Here is a 6,048-nt window from a genome sequence, read left to right as displayed (position 1 = left end):
GATTGTATTTACCTGCATGGTGGGCTGAGGGGCACATTCTTACTCATAGCCTCTTTATATCTTCTGGAACATTCCCCTGCCACATGTGCCAGATTAGAAACTTTCAACAATTTAGGTGTTTATCCCTGGGGACAAACTCAATAAATGTTAGTGAATCCATTCTGTGGTCTACACTGCGTCCACTGAGAACAATGTGGAATTCTGTGTGCTAACGTGCAAAGCCAGCCAAAATACGAATAAATTATTAAATTAGAGCCAGCGCGGGTAAAGCCGCTGCCTGTGGTGCCAGCATCTCATATGGGCACCAGTTTGAGTCCCAGCTGCTCCACTTCTGATCCAGCTCCCTGCTATGGCCTGGAAAAGCAGTGGAGGATGGCCCAGATCCTTGGGCCCTGTACCCATGTGGGAAGACCCAGAGGGTGTACAGCATGTGACATGGGTACCTCTAAAACGCTGAATTGAGTGTAAGGTTGGTATTTTCACTCACATCATCTACATGTTTTTATTTTTTCCAATGACCATTTAAGAGTTTTGTGATTTTTTTTTTAGTTTTATTTTATTTATTTGAAAGAGTTACAGAGAGAGGTAGAGCCAGAGAGAGAGAGATCCTCCATCCACTGGTTCACTCCCCAAATGACTGCTACCGCCAGAGCTAAGCTGGTCAGAAGCCAGGAACTTCTTCCAGATCTCCTACATGGGTACAGGGGCCCAAGGACTTGGACCATCTTCTACTGCTTTCCCAGGCCACAGCAGAGAGCTGGATCAGAAGTGGAGCAACTGGGACTCCAACAGCGTCCTTAAGCAATGCTGGCACTGTAGGCCAGGGCTTTAACCTGCTGCATGACAGCACCAGCCCCAGTCTTATATTTGATACTGCTCCATGAACATAGTTCCAGTGTAAAATAGTAAGACAAAACAAAACACAGCAAGCCAAATGTTAGCACAATAATTTCATGTTTTCCTCCATTACTGCTATAACAGCACCAAGAAAAACCACCTCAACTGAGAGGCTGATGTTGAGGGGCAGCAGCATGAAGACATCATCAAAACACCATCTGCAGTGCTCGCATCCCATATGGGCGCCGGTTCGAGTCCCGGCTGCTCCTCTTCCCATCCAGCTCTCTGCTGTGGCCTGGGAAAGCAGTAGAGGATGGCCCAAGTCCTTGGGCCCCTGCACCCACATGGAAGACCCGGAAGAAGCTCCTGTGTGCTGGCTCTGTGTGCAAGTGTCCTGACTTATGTTCCCCTTGGAGTCCTCTTCTAAGTGTAGGGTTAGAAGACCCTTAAACAGTTGTGGGGCCCCCATTGCTCCCCGTTTGTTATATGTAGCTGGCTCCCGGAATGGCACATCCTTGTGAACAGCTTTTGTCTGTTCTAGGTTTGACTTTACCCTGAACTCAAAGACCTTGTTAAACCAAAACTTTGAGACAAAGGTTTTGTGAAGCAAAGGGTCACTGAGCCTTGCAGACGCCAGCCAGTCAGATCTCAGGAAGAGTTCCCGCAGCTAGACAGCAGGTGGGAGTGTGCACTGGGCCCAACATCCAAAAACACTTTCCTCTAAATGAAAATCTGGTGAAGGGGAGCATACATTGTTCACCTAGAACATTCACTGGCTGCAGATAAGAGGGGCTGGGTGACTCAAATCAGGGAGTTTTGGGGTGGGGGCAGTCTGTAAAGAGAATTACTTCTTGTTTCTGAGTTGGTTTCAGTGAATAGTCGGAAAGTGTACACTAAAGAAGGAGGGGCTGGCTCCTAGGCTGGGAGAGGGGTCAGCTGCCAAGGGTTTTAAATCAATATTTAAACAATTAGGGGCCAGCGCCATGGCTCACTTGGTTAATCCTCAACCTGCGGTGCCGGCACCCCATATGGGTGTTGGGTTCTAGTTCCGGTTGCTCCTCTTCCAGTCCAGCTCTCTGCTGTGGCCCAGGAAGGCAGTGGAGGATGGCCCAAGTGCTTGGGCTCCTGCATCTGCATGGGAGACCAGGAGGAAGCACCTGGCTCCTGGCTTCTGAATGGCGCAGCGCGCCGGCCATAGTGGCCATTTTGGGGGTGAACCAATGGAGGGAAGACCTCTCTCTCACTGTCTAACTCTGCCTGTCCAAAAAAAAAAAAAAAAAACTGCTAGGCCAAATGCCTGCCTCATAAGTCGAGGGTTTTTTGTTTGTTTTAAAGATTTATTTATTTATTTGAAAGTCAGTTACACAGAGAGAGGAGAGGGGGAGAGAGAGAGAGGTCTTCCATCCGATGGTTCATTCTCCAATTGGCCACAACAGCCGGAGCTGTGCCGATCTGAAGCCAGGATCCAGGAGCTTCTTCGGGGTCTCCCATGCAGGTGCAGGGGCCCAAAGACTTGGGCCATCCTCTACTGCTTTCCCAGGCCATAGCAGAGAGCTGGACAGGAAGTGGAGCAGCCGGGTCTCGAACTGGCACCCTTATGGGATGCTGGCTCTTCAGGCCACAGTGCTGGCCCCTGTTTGTTAATTTTTTTACATAACTAAAGAACATTTATTTTCCACTAGGAGTTTGCCTTGAGGATGTAACTGAACTGAGCCACCCACCCACCCCATCTCCAAGGGTTAGTGCAGTGACTTATAAAGCAAATCTTGACGGTCGGAAGCTCTGGAACCAACATGAACTGACAAAGAATTTCCATCTAAATCCTCATAAAAATGTTTAAGTAAAATAAAAAGAAAAGAAAAAAGGGGCCATGGGGGTTTCGATTGAACAGGGTTCTCAACGCTTCATCTAACGCATTCATGCTGGCTAGAGTGTGGCAAGTGGAAGCAAGATCACTACAATATGGAACTCCCACTACAGTGCGCCGTACAACACCTGTGTTCCCAGCCCCACCCCCACTCCCAGGGCTTCCACTCCATTATTTTCCTGCCTGTTGGGGCTGCGGGCGGAGGGGCAAAGAACTTCTCTTTGGTCCAGTCTGTGTTGCAAGGCTGGTGTGAAGAGAAAGGTAACAAGCACAGTTACAGTGGTCACTCAGTCACATGTTAAAGCCCCAGACAGGACATGGGCGTGCACATTTCCACACATGAACTTAATGAGAAAGTGTGCAATGGAACACAAACTTGAGATCACCTGCTACGGTCATACAGTGGAAAAGCAGCTGAGACCTGGAGCTGCGGCATCCCACGCGCAGTATGTACCGCTCCACTTCCTGACACGGTGTGGCCAGAAGCCATGTACTCTCTCTCCCATGTAGCTTTTTTTTCTTTTTACAGGCAGAGTTAGACAGTGAGAGAGAGAGAGACAGAGAGAAAGGTCTTCCTTCCGTTGGTTCACCCCCGACATGGCCACTACTGCCAGCGTGCTGAGCTGATCTGAAGCCAGGAGCCAGGTGCTTCTCCTGGTCTCCCATGCGGGTGCAGGGCCCAAGTGCCATCCTCCACTGCCTTCCCGGGCCACAGCAGAGAGCTGGCCTGGAAGAGGAGCAACTGGGACAGAATCCGGTGCCCCAACTGGGACTAGAACCCAGGGTACCGGTGCTCCAGGTGGAGGATTAGCCCAGTGAGCCGCGGCGCCGGCCTCCCACGTAGCTTCTATTTTATAGTTCCTTTAGTTTTTAAAAGACGTAAACCAAATACTGGTACAAACTTTAGATTTGCTAAGTTTACTCTGAATTAACTAAGAAGCCTTTCAAAGCATGTTACTGCAACAAAGATTTCTTGTTTTTCCCCCCTGTAAAGTACTAAGAAAAAGAAATTTCATAACCTGTATCTTATAACTTGCCTTTTTTAAAATATAAATTTAAATTTGCTAGAGGCATTTGCAGGGACATTACCAGAAGACCAAGGAAGTGCTACAGTGTCTCTTCTCGGGAGAGAAGGGCAAGGAACGTGACTAGCATTAGCAGTAAACTCCCACAGGACTCCGCGGCTTCAGGACACCAAGAAATCGCTCCACGACTCAAAAACAAAAACAGGAAAACATCCCAGTTGACCTACAGCTGAAATCTTGCGTATTAAGTAAAAAACCTACTTTTGGAGCCAAACTAAAGCCGTAGTATGAAAAAGGAAATGGCACGCAAGCAGACAGCGGTCTTCTGAGCTGTGGCACCACCTGTGGGGACACTGCACACAGCAGCCAGGAGCGGGCGCAGATGCGGTCTGCCTTCAAGGGCCCGCTTAGCTTGCCTAGAAAGACATCTTAGGGACACCCTAAAAAACAGAGTAACTGGTTTATCCATTATTGTCTTGTTTTAGCCAGACCGTTGTAAGTCAAGGTTTTTTTATTTGTTTAAAATTTATTTATTTGAAAGGCAGAGTTAGAGAGAGAGGGAGAGAAGAGAGAGAGAGAGAGTTTCCATCCACTGCTTCACTCCCCAGATGGCTACAACAGCCAAGGCTGGGCCAGGCCAAAGCCAGGAGCCAGGAGCTTGGAGCTTCTTCTGGGTCTCCCATGTGGGTACAGAGGCCCAAGGACTTAAGCCGCCTTCTACTGCTTTTCCCAGACCATTAGCAGGGAGCTGGATGGGAAGTGGGGCAGCTGGAACATGAACCGGCACTCTTGTGGGAGCAGCTTTACCTGCTATGCCATGACACTGGCCCCATAAGTCAAGGTTTTAACATAGCGTTCAGAATATGGCATGGTTTGTTGGTTTTGGCCCTAGGCTTTTAATTGATTAACTTTCCTTATCTCTTAGGTTCTCTATCCTCTGACTCCTGTAATGAAATTTAGCACATCTCAGAATCTTTTCTCTAACAACCTTGTTGAGCAAACAGTTCTAAGGACAGAAACGTGGCACTTGTGGGAATATCACAAATCCTACAAACCATCTGCTGACTTCCCAAGGGAAGTTCAGAGTTCCATCAATAGTCCCTATCCCACTGAACTGTTTGCTTAAGAAGGTGGAGGTCTAACGTGAGTTTAGGGCCTCAGCGAACTTGGCGAATTGGGAGCAAACAGGGTCCTTTTGGAAGGAAAAGGCTCAGGCTTGACAAGCAATAGAAGGATCTGTTTTCTCCCAGCACCTCGGAACAAGCAGGGCAGATGGGAGACCCTGAGGGGACCAACACCCTACACCCTGGTGCCGTGTGCACTCCATTTGCCTCCCTGCAGCACGGAAGAGATTTCTTCTCCCCCTTCTTGGAAGCGATTTGTTCTTGAGGCGGGTGTCAGAGCCCCGTTCAGACCATCAGAGAGAACTAGCTAACAACACCTCTTTCCTTGGAAATGTCTTAAATAAAAAAAAAAAAAAAAAACACTGAGGGCATACCAAATACCTATGTGACCATCACCTGCAATTAATGTTGCAAGGACACCTTGCTTGATTTTGGTTTTATTTTATAAGAAACAAAGTCCACTCTGGATTGTCCCCCACAGTCATACAGATAGCCCTCCAGCCAGATGCTGTCAGGGTAGCCAAAATCCTGCTGTGGGTTCCAAGCGCAGGTTCTCCTCGTCGTTAGGATGGTGCTAGAAGGCCTTCTGTGGTTCTGCCTCGGAGGTCACGCTGCCGCCATGCTCCACAAGCTGGCCAGCCAGAAGGGGGAGGGGCCGCATGTGCCACACTCTTTGATAGGAGGAGTGGCTGAGACCCTGTGACTGGGTCTCCCCAGCCCAGGCAGGCCGAGGGGCTTTTAGTCCTTGGCTTCTGCCCTCCACTCTCTCTCTCTCCCTCTTACAGGGGGCCCTAGCTTGGAGAAGTGGCTAAAGAGCTACCACAGAATACCAAGTCGGGTGGACAAGCCTCTCCTGGGGCCACAGAGCATGAGCTCATCTTTCTGAAAGGCCTCATGGTTTAGACTTCTGAAGTTCCCTCCAACATCCAGGTGTGCGGGGTGATAAAGGAAAAAATTAAATGTACCACACATTTTGTGGTATTTTTTCCAAGAGTCTTAAAAATGGTGGTGCCAGGCTTTTTCTAGGCCTCTGAGATCTGACAACTCAAACTGGAAATGATGGGACACAGGCTGGCCCCCTGAGTTCCTAACATTCCTGGGCTGGGGGGCTGATGAGGTGCTTTTTTAAATACTTATTTATTTATTGTTTGAAACACAGAGTTGGAGAGAGAGAGCACACATGTGAGAGAGAAAA

The sequence above is a fragment of the Oryctolagus cuniculus genome, chromosome 19, assembly GCF_051225735.1.
Source record: "Oryctolagus cuniculus isolate XC-2025 breed Fujian yellow rabbit chromosome 19, ASM5122573v1, whole genome shotgun sequence".
Classification (NCBI taxonomy): domain Eukaryota; kingdom Metazoa; phylum Chordata; class Mammalia; order Lagomorpha; family Leporidae; genus Oryctolagus; species Oryctolagus cuniculus.
Note: the sequence above shows the minus strand (reverse complement) of the source record.